This window comes from Felis catus, chromosome A1 (assembly GCF_018350175.1).
Source record: "Felis catus isolate Fca126 chromosome A1, F.catus_Fca126_mat1.0, whole genome shotgun sequence".
NCBI classification, from domain to species: Eukaryota; Metazoa; Chordata; class Mammalia; order Carnivora; family Felidae; genus Felis; species Felis catus.
Window position 1 is genome coordinate 10906843 of NC_058368.1, and position 16786 is coordinate 10923628.

Sequence of the window (16786 nt, forward strand, 5' to 3'; positions counted from 1 at the left end):
CACAGACACATAGCTATCAATCCAGCCTCCCTGAATTTCAAGAGTATATGGTCTAGCCAATCATTCTACAACTATTTATGGTGGGGAACTGGTGACACAAAGAGTTCCCTGAGGGAGCCAGAGAGGGAGTCAGCCTTCAGACCCTACAGCTGGAAGAGATTTGAGGGATGATTCGGCCATTAGAGTTGTTCTCTGATGATGCCATGAGGGATTCTGGCCCGTTCATTCCACCACATTCCACTTTCACTCTCAGAGATGTTTTTAATATTTATTCCTAAAGTTAACACACAGTCCCAAAAGTCATCGTCTTTTGTAAAATGCACACTCTTCAGAGAACGTTCATTTCCTGGTATCTAAGAGAAATATTTATGTTCCCAAGGAGGTACAAATATAACTTCTGGAAACATTTTCAGAAGAATTTAAACACTGGAAACAATACAAATATCTGCCAATAAAACTGTTACATGAATTATTAAGTGGCCAAGTTATGGAATATTATTTATTAGCTTAAAAGAATGAGGTGGATCTGTATAGCTATTCAGAAAGATTTCCAAAATACATAAACAAAATGTGAGTTATTATAATATGTATACACACACACACACACACCATACGATCCCCTATACACAAGCCAACACAAAAATGGAGCCTATATATCTGTGTGTGTGTACATCTAGTATGTCAACATTGAAAGTGATCTAAAGTGATGCACACCAGACTGTTACGACTAATTATTTATAAAGAAGGTAGTGGGAATGATGGGGTGGGGGTGGGGGGGAGATAATTTCACTCTTTAACTTCTGATTATCTATTTATTAGACTTTTTAAAAGATGTTTATTTATTTAGTTTCGAGAGAGAGAGAGACAGAGAATCCCAAGCAGGCTCTGCCCCATCAGCACAGAGCTTGATGTGAGGCTTGAACTCATGAACCATGAGATCATGGCCTGGGCTGAAATCAAGAATCAGATGTTTAACTGACTGAGCCACCCAGGTGACCCTTATATGATTTTTTAAAATAATATGAATATGTTAATATATTTACTGTATGTACTTGTTCAGAACAGTCTGTTTTTGTTTCTGTTTTTTTTTTTTTTTTACCCAAGTGTTACCTTTTTAAAATGCAAGGAATTATTGAAGGAAAAAAGACATAGTAGATCTAGATGCCAGATGAGTGTTCCAATAACCACTATGTTAACTCTAGGTGAGTGATACACACACACACACACACACACACACACACACACACGGAAGTGAATCTCTTAAAGGTTATTAAATGTGTTCATGAGCAACAGAACGAGATCAAATTAAATGCACTCTTCATTGTAAGTAAAGGTATAGAAGTATCAAAGGAGAAGAAAGGGAAAGTAATATATAACATAAAAATCTAGTGGCTTTGTGGATTTTCCTCCATGTTATTTTAGCCTTGTTGCATGAAGTGGAACATACACTTAGAAGCAGCTGTGTCCTCAGTATGAGTCTGGTGCTAGCCCAAACCCAGAAGCAGACCTTGAATTCAAGTCAGTATCACCTGGCTCCAAATTGCTATGGCAGCAATAGCTCTTGGCCTTTTTACTTAAGAATATCGTGTAAATGATGGGGCACCCGGGTGGCGCAGTCAGTTGAGCGTCCAACTTCAGCCCAGGTCATGATCTCACAGTCTGTGAGTTCGAGCCCCGTGCCGGGCTCTGTGCTGACACCTCAGAGCCTGGAGCCTACTTCAGATTTTGTGTCTGCCCCTCCCCTGTCCCTGCTCATGCTCTGTCTCTCTCTGTCTCAAAAATAAATAAAAACATTTAAAAAATTAAAAAAAAAGAATATCATGTCAATGAAACAATGCATTGAAGGCACAAAAATGCCTTGAGTTAAATTAATTTTGGAAACCATACAGTAATGATAATATCAAGACCTACTTCTTGTTGAGAGCCATCCATGTGCTGGGTCTGAACTGATGTGTTTGACATAAGTCAACTAATTTCATCCTCATGACACCCCTGTGAAGGCAATTTCCCCTATTTTATAGAATCAGCAATCCAAGAGGCTAGAACTTGAAGGGATCTGAGATATGGAGGTTAAATTGCTTCTTTTAAAAAGAATCTAGTACATATAGGAAAACAAGCCCTAGAGAGATTGAGTGATTTGTCCTAAGCTAGATGGAAACAGAACGCAGGCCATTGGAGCCTTAACTCTCTCATTCCATGGTAGCACCTCACGGAATAGCGGACACCTTGTCCTCTACCCCCCTCTCACAGAGTTGAGTCAGGCACCATGATAAAATCTATTTTTCTTTGAAAAGATCAGCTAGAACAGGAATACAGATATTGCAGATAAAACGAAGCCAAACCTTCATCAGTAAACACAACTCCTCCATCATCATTTAGTTGATCACGATTCTGTAGCTGCCCCAGAGCACACAACTCATCCGCGTTCCCACCAACTACTTCTTTCACGAAATGAAATTAATTTCGTGCACCCTGAAACGTCTTTGATGTTCCCAAGTCATGATGATGATTCATTCTTATGAAGACATATACAACCTTACCAAAATGTTAACTTGCTTCAAAGAAATATGGATGTGTTGCATCAGATTGTATATCTATTAATTAGAAGGTTTCCACCTAAGCAATCAGCAAGGAGGCTTTCTCATTACTGTCATCACCACTGCATGTGCCAGCTGAGCATGTATCCTGAATCCACCCAGCACTGTGCCAGCACTGATGTCTGCGTTAGTCATTAGGGCAGTGTGGTAAATATGAGTTTGGGTCATGATGGTTGGGGGTTAGTTTATGATGAGGTGAAAAAAGATGGGAATGGAGAAGGGAGAAACACGGTGTGCTAACAAGATAGCTGTGTCAGGCAGGGTAAAAACTACATTTTGGCAGAACAGGAATTAGAGTCACTGGGAAAAAAGTTGTGAAAAACACAACATGTAAAATGGGTATAAGAAAGGAATGTTAAACTACACCCAGACAATGGCTAAAAGCCTCCTACAAAGTGCACCTGGTGAAGACTCTCCTGTCACAGTCACCAAACACTGGCTGCCAAAGTTTGTCCCCTCCCTGCTACATTTCGTCTTATACCCTGGATGGGGCCACTATACTTCTCGCACTGCCCTGCTGCCCACACATGCCCCAGAAAGGACTCCATATAGCTCCTCTTTATTGGAACCCAAGCTCCCAATTTTCAGTCTAGAAAGTTGCTTCTGATTAGTAGTGTCTGGATCATATGTCCTCTCCCTAGCAGCAAGAGTCGGGGACATCAAGGACCCGACACTTTAGCTTCTATAGTGGGAAGCAGGCTTTTCTTCTGGGCACTGGAGAATTCTGAACATTTCCCAAATGTGGGAAGGGAGTATAGATGCTGGATATCAAAAAAGGTGGATGCTACATGTCCATGTAGTAGTCTCTTTGGATGCTCAACGTAATAGAGAGATTTATTTTGAAGGAAAATAAGGAAGCAAGAAATGCTTCTGTTTCAATCATGTAACTATATTCCCTACCACTAAAAATGAGCTTATCCCCATCTCCAAAGTAGGACAACCTAAAGTATAGTTAATAAATTTAGCTCCAAAACCTAGAACTCTGGATGATGTCCATTTTCCTACTAACTCTGTCATGCTACTATCTCAATATCTTACAACCTATGGGTTAAACCACAGAGTTAAAATCATCAGCACATCCTTTTATAAAATAGAACAGGAATAGAAATAAGGTATGTGATTCAAATACATGAAAACATATGTGTTTCAACAAGAAAAAAAATTATGTAGGTGCTATAATCCTCATTTCTGCACTACTCACAGGTCATATTTTTTTTAATGACTCCTCTATTTTACCAATTCTATTTCTTCCATTGTGCTTAACCAACATGTCAACTACTTGGGATTCTTTATTATGTATGATGACCTCATTATGGAAGGAATCAGAGCCATGGGTAACCTCGATTGGGTTATCAAAAATTCATTAATTTTTCCTACTTGACTTGGTCAAGTAGGAGGTAACATAGTAGATCACCTGAGGTTCCATTCAAACTCCTCTCTATATCATTAAGAGTATCAACCTATTTCCTCTTGGAAATCATAATCAGTCACCTCAACCAACACCAAAATCCTCATCTCTTTTTTGTTGTCCATTTGTTAATCAGCAAGAAAAACCTGAAATGATCAGATGACAGCCTCAATTTCCATTTCAATGGAACTATTGTGTTCCCTCCTGGAAATATCCTTAAAACCAAAGAGAATAAGGCTGTTGAACCCAAGGAAAGCCCTCATCTCTGTAATAATGTCCTCTTTGTTCAGGAACCCATTGAGAAAGTACTGGAAAGAGTAGAGAATATAGTTAATTGACATTCACAAAGCCAGACATTTTGCCTACTTGATTATGAGCATCCTCCAAATTCTTACACTTTGACCCTTTTCAAAAACTCCATAATTCTTCTCCAAGAATTAGGAGTTCAATCGTCTTCCATGTTCCTAACTCCTAAGAGGACCATTAGGAATAATCAATGATTGATTATAGATTGTTAACTACTCTTTCCTTCCAGGCAAAATACTTTAATGATTATACACTGGGAGAATTTTCACTTTTTATTTTGCTTAGGTGTCACCCCAACTGAGTCTGTAATTCTACGGAAGCCAGTTTCTGGAGTTCATATATCATGCAGGTTCTTCTACAATTAAGACTAAATTTCTTTTCTCTTCAGTTAACTGGTTAAAGAGAATTCTCAATGAGGCTAAAAGAGTGAATTGAAGCAGAAGTACAGGTTCCTTTTTGGGATTCTGTGAGGAGAGTCATTGTACCTGTTTGTAATGTCATTATGGGGTTCTCAATAATATTTGGTCTTCTCTTTGCTCAAGATACTCAGGGCTTTTGAAATGACATAGGTATGTGTGGGAATCCAGTGAAATGCTGGGACTATCACAGTGGTTTAAGCCAGGTCTCTGGGCACCAGATCAGGTGGTGTTTGAAGTGTACAAATCCTTTCTTTCAGTTTATAAACCACCTCATCTCATTGGTTCCAGAGCTCCAGATCCCTGAAGGGCCACTATAACAAACTAACATGTTTGAGCTACCACATTAAATCAAATCTAAAATAACATTCTGTTCTCTTAAGTCTATCTCTAAATACATTTACAACATATCCCTCACACTTTAGCCTGTGTATAGTTATATAAGTCTTCTCCTCCTGGAGGGCACTTTGTGATGAGCACTGGGTGTTGTACATAAGTGATGAATCACTACATTCTAAACCTGAAACTAATATTTCGCTATATGTTAACTAACTGGAATTTATTTTTTTTTTAATTTTTTTTTCAACGTTTATTTATTTTTGGGACAGAGAGAGACAGAGCATGAACGGGCGAGGGGCAGAGAGAGAGGGAGACACAGAATCGGAAACAGGCTCCAGGCTCTGAGCCATCAGCCCAGAGCCCGACGCGGGTCTCGAACTCACAGACCGCGAGATCGTGACCTGGCTGAAGTCGAATGCTTAACCGACTGCGCCACCCAGGCGCCCCTTAACTAACTGGAATTTAAACAAAACCCTGGAAAAAATGTCTTCTCCTGGGTTAGATTTTGTAATAGACTCTCTATGCTATGCTGACATATACCTCTAGTTTATTGGTATGGAGGTAAGAGCATGATACACAGTGACTTTGCATTTCAGGGTATCATTACTCTTCAAAAAGGTAGATACAGCTTTAATAGATGGGGGAAAGGATGGATTCTTGGCTGATAAAGAAGGATCAGCAGATGTTGAGTCAATGCAAGTCTCATGACCCCTCCATTACTTTTTGTTCCAGGGCTTGTCCTCACTCTGAATCAACGCTTTGACTCTTACGTAAGTGACCTGGTAAGGCTGAAAACTTAACAGCTTTGTAATACTGTATCTGGATCCAAGTCTATAGATTTTATTTATTGATTTCAGCCCAATGGCTGTAAGACTTGAGAGGGTTTTTGGTTGTTGCTGTTTTTGTTTTGTTTTTAGCACAGTGATAGGAAGGCTCTGGTTTTAAATTAAAGGTAGATGAGCATTGAGAAAACGTCTACCATTCTCTTTCCTAACCTCTTGGGAGGTGAAATAGAACCCTGACCCACAGTTTGCAGAAACCAATCCAAGAAATCAAACCACAACTTCTGTAGTGATCAGCCCAAAGCAGCCTGGACTTGATTAATAACTGATACCTTCCCTAATACTTGCCCATCACCCTCAATTGGTACTTTATTCCATATAAATACTGGTGATGTTTTTGTTTGGGTGGGGGGGCATTTCTGGACTTTTCTTTATTAAGTTTTACTATTTTAATTCCAATACTGTTGATATTTTAGTTAGTTTCTTGGTCATTGAGTGTGTAATCATCAAATTCCCATCTCCAAATATTGACTGGATTTTCACTGCCTTCAGCCCCAACCAGGTCAGATGATGTTAGATTGCCTGATTATCTTTAAAGTCTATTTGCCTGCAACCATTGCTGTGCTTGTCAAGTTTCTGTCTCCAGCTGATTCTAGAAGAAAAGAAAATGAGAAGAGAGAAGAGAAAAACAATAAAAAATGAAAATAAAAAAAGAGAAGAGAGAAGAGAAATTGCAAAGAAGATACTGAATAGTTTTGAACCAGCCAGAAAAGCAGGCTTGGAAAATGAGCAGAAATGGGAAAGATTAAGAGCAAACAACATCACACTCCCTATTCCTCCCATCTTCTCCCAAGAAAACATTGCTCAGTGAGGACACTGTTCCTGCCACTACTGTCACTATCAGCAACGGACATAAGATGCCATAGTTATCATTGCCTCCAGCGATTGTTGAAACCCAATTTTGTTGTGATTGCTGCTGTTACCTATTCCCCAGTAGGACTCTCTGTAGCCCCCCACCTCTTCATCTGCCTACCTCTTGATTTAAGCTCTATAGCTGATGTTTCTGATTGGTGAATCAGTACTCTTCACATGCTCATGCTCCAAGAGAAAAGAAAACCCATAGCTGGAATTTTCAACTTCCACAGGGTTAGAGTATATTTGTTTTCCATATAGACTTACAAGGTAGGAAATTTTCAAACATAAGAGTTCAAACGCCAGATAGATGAAAAATGATGGTAAACATCTATTATGGGGGGAGGGCAGGGGTGCAGTCACTTGATTTCTTGTGTTGGGGAAACCAAGGACCACGTGAATCAGACCGAGAACCAAGTCCCATCAATATCCAGTAACATGAGGCTCTATACACCAGCTAATGTCACCCTCAGGAAAAGAAAGAAATCGATGTACAATTATTATTTTTAAAACAGTATTTTTACTGTATCATGGTTATGATCTAAATGACATTATTCAGAGTTTTCCCACATTGTTCCTCATTTGATGACAAAAATGGAAAATTCTGATCCTTTTGCTTTTTTTTTTAATTTTTCAGTCTGGAAGAGGGCTACACATTTGATTTCAACTGATTGATCTGGTATTTCTCTTCCCATGTCTTTTTGCTCGTTTCCTCTATGTTATTTCTGCAAGTAAGGCCTATTTTTAAAATTCATTGTTTCCACATTTTTTTAAAAACGTCATACTATTTCTGTTTTAAGATTGATAAAAGTCAATTTTCTCCTAAGGAGTGTACAATTACCATTGCATCTGGGTCAGAGGACCTGCCTTCCATTTGTCTCACTGACAATGCTCCTCATGAAAAAATCTTCCTCAGACATTTCTAATTCAGAACAAAGGACATTTAGGGAATGACTTACTCAAAGTATATTCCTCATTCAGAGAAAAAAATACATCAATTTCCTAGTTTCACATCTCTGATATTTCCAGGTTTTCCTTCAGTGCCATAAGGCTTGCTCTTACAACTCTCTGTATGTATATCCTATTTCTTCATTATAGTATCTTGCATTTATATAATGTTCCACATCATCGCAACAGCACATATAAAGAAGCAGGCATTCAATGAGATTAAACAACTTGCCCTAAACCTTACAAACAGCATATGGCAGAGTCCAGATTCAAGTACATATGGCAGAATCAAGATTCAAGATTCCACATCTCTGTGCTTCCTAGTCTACACAGGCTTGACATATGCACCTGCTCAGTAGATGTTGTTGGATGCAAGAGGAACTTGATAAGTAGAATCAAAATGCATCAAATTATTTTGTGTTCTCTATATAGCCTCTGGTTATTTGAGTCTGGGGAACTGAAATCCACTGATTCACATTTTGCTATTGATGCTGACGAAATGCTAAACATCCAGATTTCCTGAAAATTCAAATTCACTGACAGCCCAGGTAATTTTTATCACTCAGAGAAGTTTCAGAAACACTATCTTTAGCCAACCAACTACCAGGAAAACATGAAGGTTTGGTCTAATGAGTCTAATGAGAATAGGGTTGGATGTCATGAGAGACCCAGTGCATATTTTGAGCCATATAATCTGGGTCCTGATGCAAAGTGAAAATGTCAGTCAACTAGTGGGAAGATCTTTCCCTTTTATAGCAATGGCTTCTATCTTTGCTGATTTGTAAAACTCCAAAAAAGAAACTGGATGATTTTTCCTCCATTTCATCTGTATTTGTTGGTCTTCTAGAGACATGGCCTAAGTCATATAAAACTTGATTGCATCTGCAAAAATCTCTGTATCTACATAAGATGACAATTGGAGATCCTGGGTGGACATGAACTTGGGAAGCCTAGTACAGAAGTTAAGTAATACTTGTCCAGAGAAGGCATAAAATGGTCAGATCTCATGCTGTGGACTGTGCTGAGAAGCACATGCAGAAAATTTCTTTGTAGGATGATCCCTCCCTCAGCGTTTGAGTTACAAACTGGTATGGTTCACTCCAGAGAAAGTAAGCGACTTTTCGCACACAATTCTTTTGTGTTCCTCCTTCCTGATTACCACTTTTCCTGATCAAGTATTTCCACAGTCTAGTTAACTAGATGCACACTTACAGTTTTAACAATTTTCCCTACCCCAACCTTCGTATTTCTTTATCCTCTTGGAAGCAGTGCATTTTGTCAGATAAACTAGCATTCCAGAAATCCAGTAAGACTTCTCAGTTGTCAAGGATTGGTAATGAATACAATTCCTGGGGAGCCCCTCCCCGGGACTTTTGCTAAAAGAATTCAACTTGCAAGATAAATACCCCTCTATCGCTTCTTTCCCAAAGTTACTATTCGTATGATAGCTGGTTTAAATGAGTGCACAGGCGTAGTCAGAGGAAGAAAAAGACAAAGTTGTCTGAAGAGGGGCATATTGCTTTGTTTCATTGGCGATTAGAAAGTGTGGTGTGTGTGTGTGTGTGTGTGTGTGTGTGTGTGTGTGCACACGTGTACGCGTGTGTGCATGCACATGTGCTTGAGGCCAGGTCATGTTCACTCCCAAGATTCAGGCATGTCTGAGCTTCTGTCACAGGACAGTGGAAGGTGGCTTCTGAAAATGCTTCTGTCAGAATGACTGAGGATTCTCCTGAGAAAAGAGGCCAAGCCCAGTCAGATGAGCCTTCAGTGTTGGGGACAAAAGGGGATTCAGAGGGTAAGATCTGCCCCGCCACTGATCTGGGCTCTTCTCTGAATCATGTGATGGAGGCAGAGAGTAGTGAGAAGGTTATGTATAAAAATATTTTTAAAAAAAAGTTTCCCTAAAGCCCCTTTATCTTAATCAGTTTGAGTTACTATAACAGTATACCAGAGACTGGTGTTATATAGAACACAATTTTTTTCCCCACAGTTCCAGGGACCAGAAGTCCTAGACCAGAGTGCCAGGATGGTCAGGTTCTAGCGAGCACTCCCTCCTCTGCGTTGCAGACTGCTATTCTCTATACATTCCACATCCTCACCGGGGCTGAGAGGAAGAGGGCTCGAGAGCTCTCTGGGGTCTTATAAGGGCACTAATCCCATGCATGAGGGCTTTACCCTCACGACCTAATCACCTCACTTTCAGATGCCATCATATCGGGATGAGGCTTCAACCAATGAACGGGAGGACACAAAGATTCAGTCCATAGCACCTTGTAAGGTACGAGATCGTACACACCGCACTGGTTTGGAGGCACCTTAGTAAAGCAGAAAGCAGTAAAGGAAAAGAGGCCTTTGTCTCCACTTCTCAGGCTCAGACACCTCAGCACCTGCGAGAAACTACTGGGCCTGGTGGGCTCCAGAGGGGTCGGGAAGACGCAGTGGGATCCAGCAGACCCCAAAGCAGCAGTGACACCCAGAAGAGGTAGCAACAGCATACGACAACAACGTTGCAGTGCCTGGTAGAAATCTAGCCGAGTGGCACAAAAGAAAAGAACTAGCAGGCATCTTGCGGCATGTTATCAGACAGGCCGCTATACTTGGACTGCCAGCTTATGTGAGATTATTTCTAGAGATCTACCAAAATACGTGTGTATGTATTTGTCTCACTTATTCGTGTGTTTAATTACTTGTCTCCCGTGGATCAGTTAGAAAAGCATTCGGTAGCAAGAAAACCTAATTGCCCAAATGTCTGGCACATGGTTTCTATAACGAGCCATCCTTAAATGAGTGCTAGCTAACAAGTGCTACTCCGAATCTGATTTGTGGACAAGCGCCTGCTGTTACAAGTCCACGATAAAATAATCACATGAGTCGAGAGCGTGTAGATGCTTTGATGGCATGCGGACAGTATGGTAACGTTAAAGCACAAGATCGATGGACTTGTCTCACCGAATGGGGGGAAGACCAAAATTATTCAACCTCAAAGGATTAGGAAACAATTGGCCAAAAAACTGGTCATTGTCCTGACCACAGGACGTTAATTGGAGGAATGTGATTCAAGGTTCATTTTGTGGCTCAGAGCTCTTTCCAGCCTTCTCCTCTGCTATCCACTGATTTTGACTGTGTCCTGCTTATCCCGAGAGTCACAAAATGACCTCTGTAGCTCCAAGTATCACATCCTCACACCAAAACCCCACAAAGGAAAGAAGGGCTGGACACAGAAAAGGTTTCTATGTCCTAAGGCCCTCTTTTTTTCATTTAGGAAGAAAATCCTCCCAGAATACTTCTGGAAAACATTTCCTTGTATTGCTTAGCTACAGAGTACACTGGGATACTGAGCTTCTAGCAAAGAGAAGTGGGATTACAATGATTGTGTTAGGCTAATTATAACATAGCCCCTGAATCTGACCAAGGATCTGCCCTTCCTTGAGATCAAAAGACTTCCTCCTACTACCCGAACTAATTATGGTGCTATGTGAGAGCATATTCAATGGTTGTTGAATGGCAACAAACAATTTCTGGGAACCTCCATTAAGATATGGGCTCCATGAGGGATGCCTGGGTGGCTCAGCCAGTTAAGTGACCGACTCCAGCCCAAGGCATGATCTCGAGGTCTGTGAGTTCAAGCCCTGCATCAGGCTGTGTGCTGAGAGCTCAGAGTCTGGAGCCTGCTTCACATTCTGTGTCTCCCTTTCTCTCTGCCTGCCTCTCTCACTCTCTCTCTCTCTCTCTCTCTCAAAAATGAATAAACATAAAAACAAATTTAGGAAGAAGATACAGGCTCCATGAAAATAAGCACTGCTAATCCCCAGTGCTCAGCATATGCCTGGTATATACCAGGTTCTCATGACAACTAAATATAATGGTGGAATAGTATTTAGCCTATCTGAATGATCAGTCTTTATAATATCAAGCATCCAAGTATTTGGGAGCATCTTATCCCTCCATCTCACTTCATCTCCCTTTGTTCCCATCTACTTGTCCTAGATCTTAATATAGGTACCATATTCTCTCTGTTCCAGTCAAGATTCTTGGATGCAATGACCATAGGCTCTGAGTCATAGCCCAGAAAGTGCTTCTACTTCTCGCTAAAACCACATCTCTCCATATTCTTAAACTCTGAAAATGAATTTGTTCCATTTTAACACTCACCAAAAATCATAGGTCTTAAAATGTCCAGTTGTATTCAGCTCTGACATGTAAAAAGTTTGCAAGTTATCACTCCTGTCCTTACAACAAGAAAAGGCCGGACAAGGAAAAACCAGTGTCTTTTCTTAGATCTACCAGGGAACTGAGGCCACAGGGCAATCTGCCACTCTAAAATCTAGAAAGTCAGTTGAATCCAGCAGTCAAAGCCAAGAACTGCTTATGTGGAGCAGAAGCTACTAGAGTCATACTAGTGGGAACACTTAAGTGGACATTTTGATGAATTGCTGGAGACTGAGGGTGCAGTAACATGAGAATTTCCCTGACACTGTGGTCTTGGGAGGGAGCACACTTTGGGCTTTATCTCCATCGGTCCTACCAAGTTGTCCATGAGTTAAAGAGCTGATAAAAGAGTCCCTCTCAGGGACACCTGGGTGGCTCCGTTAGTTGAGCATCTGACTTGATCTCAGCTCAGAGCATGATCTCAGGGTTTGTGGGTTCGAGCTCCCTGTCAGGCTCTGTGCTGACAGTGTGGAGCCATTTGGGATTTTCTCTCTCTCTCTCTCTCTCTCTCTCTCTCTCTCTCTCTCTCTCTCCCCCTCCCTCCCTCCCTCCCTCCCCTGATCATGTTCTATCTCAAAATAAATAAATAAGGTTTAAAAAAATTTTAAAGATTCCTTCCCAGCTCTGGCATGAAAGATGAGGAATAATGCTTATGAAAGAGGCCAAACCTTCTGCCTAACAAAGGCCTTCTCTCCAGGGGGAAAGACTTTACCAGAGACTTGTCCTACATGTGTGGGAGATGGTCCTCTGAATCTTATCCTCTTCTAGACTCTTTGTCTTACCTGCGGGGCCTGGGGAAGGAAACTATAAGAAACTCTTGTGGTCATAGGCTATAGACACAGGCCCAATAAAAATACTGAGATTTAACTGGAAGATTCTAGAATGTTCCTTCCCTCACATCCCTGTTCCACCACATGAACAGGGCTCTAGTATAATAAGAGTGAATTAGAGTGAAAAAGTTGCAGAACACACACTCTTTCAGGGAAGTATTTACAGAATCCCAAAGTCAAGAATGGAGACAGAAAAATAAGGACATTAAAAGAACTTGAAACTTCTGGTACCCACAACTACAGCAAACATTAAACACAGCCCAGCTCCTAGCCAGTTTAACATAAACCTCACGCTAAAGGCTATTTACCTCATTTCCTATATGTACCTGATACATAATATGTAGATTGCAACAAAAAATTACAAGCCAGGCCAAAAGGTGTGAAAAAACATTTTGAAGAGACAAAGCAAGTATCAGAACCAAACTCAGAAATGTCACAGATGTTAGAATTATAAAATCATTTCAAGTAAGTCTAACTAATACGTTAAGGTCTGGGATGGCAAAATTAGATAATATACAAAAGGAGATGGATGATGTAAGCAGAAAGAAACTGTAAGAAAGAAGTGAGAATAAGTCCTAGCAATCAAAAACACTAATGGAAAGGAAGATTGCCTTGGATGAGCTCCATAGTAAACTGCACACACCTGAGGAAAGAATCAATGAGTTTGTATAGGGGTCAATATAAATTTCCTAAAATGAAAATCTAAAAGAAACTAATAGTAAGAAGAACAATAACAAAAAGTGTATATGATGGGAATCCCAGATGGAGACCAAGGAAGAAAGGGAACAATCCCTATCAGAATACCAAGACCATTTTTTCACAGAACTAAAACAAATAATCCTAAAATTTGTATGGCACCATGGTAGACGTCTAATAGCCAAAGAAATCTTGAAAAAGAAGAACAAAGCTGGAGGTTGTCACCGTCCTAGATTGCAAGATATACTACACAGCTGTAACAGTATGGTACTGGCACAAAAACAGACACACAGATCAATGGAACTAAATGGAGAGCCCAGAAATAAATTCACACTTATGTGGTCAATTAATCTACAATGAAGGAGGCAAGAATATACAACGGGGAGGGGCACCTGGGTGGCTCAGTCAGCTGAGCGCCCGACTCTTGATATGAGCTCAGGTCATGATCTCACGGGTTGGTGGGATCAAACCCTGAGTTGGGTTCTGCACTGACAGTGGGGAGACTACTTGGAATTCTCTCTCTACCTCTCTTTCCGCTCCTCCTCCGTTCACACGCTTGCACTCTCTTTTTCTCTCTCTAAATAAACATCTTAAAAAATGAATAGGGAAAAGACAGTCTTTTCAATAAATGGTGTTAGGAAAACTGGATAATTACATGCAAAAGAATGAAATGGGACCACTTTCTTACGCCATATACAAAAATAAACTCGAAATGGACTAAAAACCTAAAGATAAGACCTGAAACCATGAAACTTCTCAAAGAAAATATGGTAGTAAACTCTTGGACATCAGCCTTAGCAATATTTTTCTGGATCATCTCCTTAGGCAAGAAAAATTAAAGCAAAAAAGGAACTATTGGGAGTACACCAAGGTAAAAAAGAGTTTGCAGTGAAGGAAACTATCAACAAAAAATAGGCAATCTATTGAATGGGAAAGATATTTTCAAATGACATATTCAATAAAGATTTAATATCCAAAACAAATGGAGAACTAATACAACTCCATACCAAAAAAAAAAAAAATCTGATTTTTAAAAATGTTCAGGGGACCTAAATAGACAATTTTTCAAAGAAGACACAGAGATGACCAACAAACATATGAAATGATGCTTAACATCATTAATCCGCAGGGAAATGCAAATCACAGCCACAATGAGTTATCACCTCACATCTGTCAGAATAGCTTGTATAAAACACACACACGCATGCACACATGTGCGCACACACACACACACACAAGGAATATGGTGTTAGCAAGCATGTGGAAAGAAGGGAACCCTCATGCACTGTTGGTAGAAATGTCAATTGGTGCAGCCACTATGGACGACAGTATGGAGGTTCCTCAAAAAGTTAAAAATAGAAATATCCTATAACCCAGTAGATCCACTTCCGGGTATTTACCGAAAGAAAACAACAACATTAATTGGAGAAGATACGTGCATTATCCCTATGTTTATTGCAGCATTATTTCCAACAGCCAAGATACAGAAGCAACCCAAGTGTCTGTCAATGGATGAATGGATAAAGAAGAAGTGGTACACACACACACACACAGGAATATTACTTAGCCATAAAAAAGAATGAGATCATGCCATTACACCAACATGGATGGACTTAAAGGGTGTTACGGTAAATCAAGGAAGTCAGGCAGAAAAAGACAAATACCACGGGATTTCAGTTATATATGGGCTATAAAACAAATGATCAAAACAGAAAAAAAACACAGAATATACTGGTGGTTGCCAAAGGGGAGGGGACAGGGTCATGAGTGAAATAGGTGAAGAGAGTTAAAAGGCACAAAATTCCAATTATAAAATAAATAAGTCGCAGATGAAAAGTAGAGCATCAGGAATATAGTTCATAATACTGTAATAATTTTGTATGGTGACAGAGGATACACTTACCATGGTAAGCATTTCATAATATATATATATAACTCAATCAGTATGTGGTACCCCTGAAGCTAATATAATATTGTACGGTCAACCGTGCTTCAACTGACAAAAAGAGAACAAAAACATATTTAAAGAAATAAGAGTTGAGAACCACTCAAAATTTACGACAAGCAGTAAACCACAGATTCAGGACGCTCAGAGTAATCACACACACACACACACACACACCCCAAAAAGCACACTTAGATATATCATATTCAGACTGCAGAAAACCAAAGTCAAAGAGACAACTTTGCAAGGGCCCACAAGCTGGTGGGGGTCGGGATCAGCACCCCTTACCTGCAGAGAAGCACTGACAGGAGGTACAGCGGCTTTCTGCTGGAAACCCGGCAAGCATTTCTCTCTCTTTCCCCCCCGGGAAGATGACTGCCTTCTGGAAGAGGCCAGCCTGGTCTGGGTGGGTGGAGCGCAGGGTTTCCCAGGAAGGCAAACCCCGCACAGCTGGAGCCGGCAGGTTGCCAGGTTGCGCTCTGAGGCTTCCGGTGTGTGTGGGGTGGGGAGTAAATTTGGAAGGGCAGGGAGTGAATGGATAGCTCAGAGGACCGGAGGATCAGGCCCAAGGTGCCGCAGCTGCAGCCACTCTTCCAGGAGGAAGCCTGATCTCCCAGGACCTTGAGGTCCTACAGGGCTGCAGGCGAGACCGGGGATGACATGCATCTGGGTGCCTTGAGTGTTGGAGGTCCCCGGCCTCACACTCTTCCACAAGGACTTTGGCCTAGGCCACCTAGCAAGCAAACCTCAGTCCTTGCCAAAGGCTCATCTGTCGCCACCCACAGGGCGCCTCACCCCTCAGGCCTGGCCAGGTGCAGAGGAACCCACTCTAGCTCAGGTGGTGCCCAAGTTCCCAAGGCTGGTCTGAGGATGCAAACTGAGCATGCTCAGGCAACAAATCCATCGCCTTCTTGGAGGCCTGAGGCCCCAGGGCAGCCACACGGTCCTCCAACGGGGAACCCCGGGGCCTCAATGTGACCTGCCAAGGTTCAAGCTGTACCAACCCAAACCTACTGTTCCATTGCACAGCCTCAGCTGCAAGGTGTCCCAGGAGACTTATAATGTGACATCCTGGATGGGATCCGGCAACAGAAATGACATTAGAAAAAAAAAAAAAAACTCAGTTTTTTTTTTTCCTGAACTCTGTTCAGGAATATAATAACAGTGTATTAATATTGATTCATTAACTGTGGCAGATATACCACATGAATGTAAGATGTTCATAATAAAGGAAACTGGGTCTGGGATATATGGGAACTCTCTGTATATATATATTTTTTTTTTTTAAAGGACATTTATTTATTTATTTTTGAGAGAGAGAGAGAGAGAGAGAGAGAGAGAAAACACGAATGAGTGAGCAATGGGCAGAGAGAAGAGAAAGAGAGAGGGAGAGAGAGA

General features: G+C 40.9%; 1 long non-coding RNA gene across 2 annotated transcripts in view; it reads right to left on the reverse strand.

The window, feature by feature from the left end:
* The window catches only part of LOC109497305, a 339187-nt gene extending 323117 nt beyond the window's left edge, over positions 1–16070 (reverse strand). Inside the window, exon 1 of one of the 2 annotated variants that reach the window (XR_006593233.1) lies at positions 15677–16070. This is a non-coding gene — a long non-coding RNA (uncharacterized LOC109497305). The remainder of the gene's footprint in view (positions 1–15676) is intronic. The other variant, XR_002740634.2, reaches the window with a different exon arrangement.
* Positions 16071–16786: the final 716 nt, after the last annotated feature.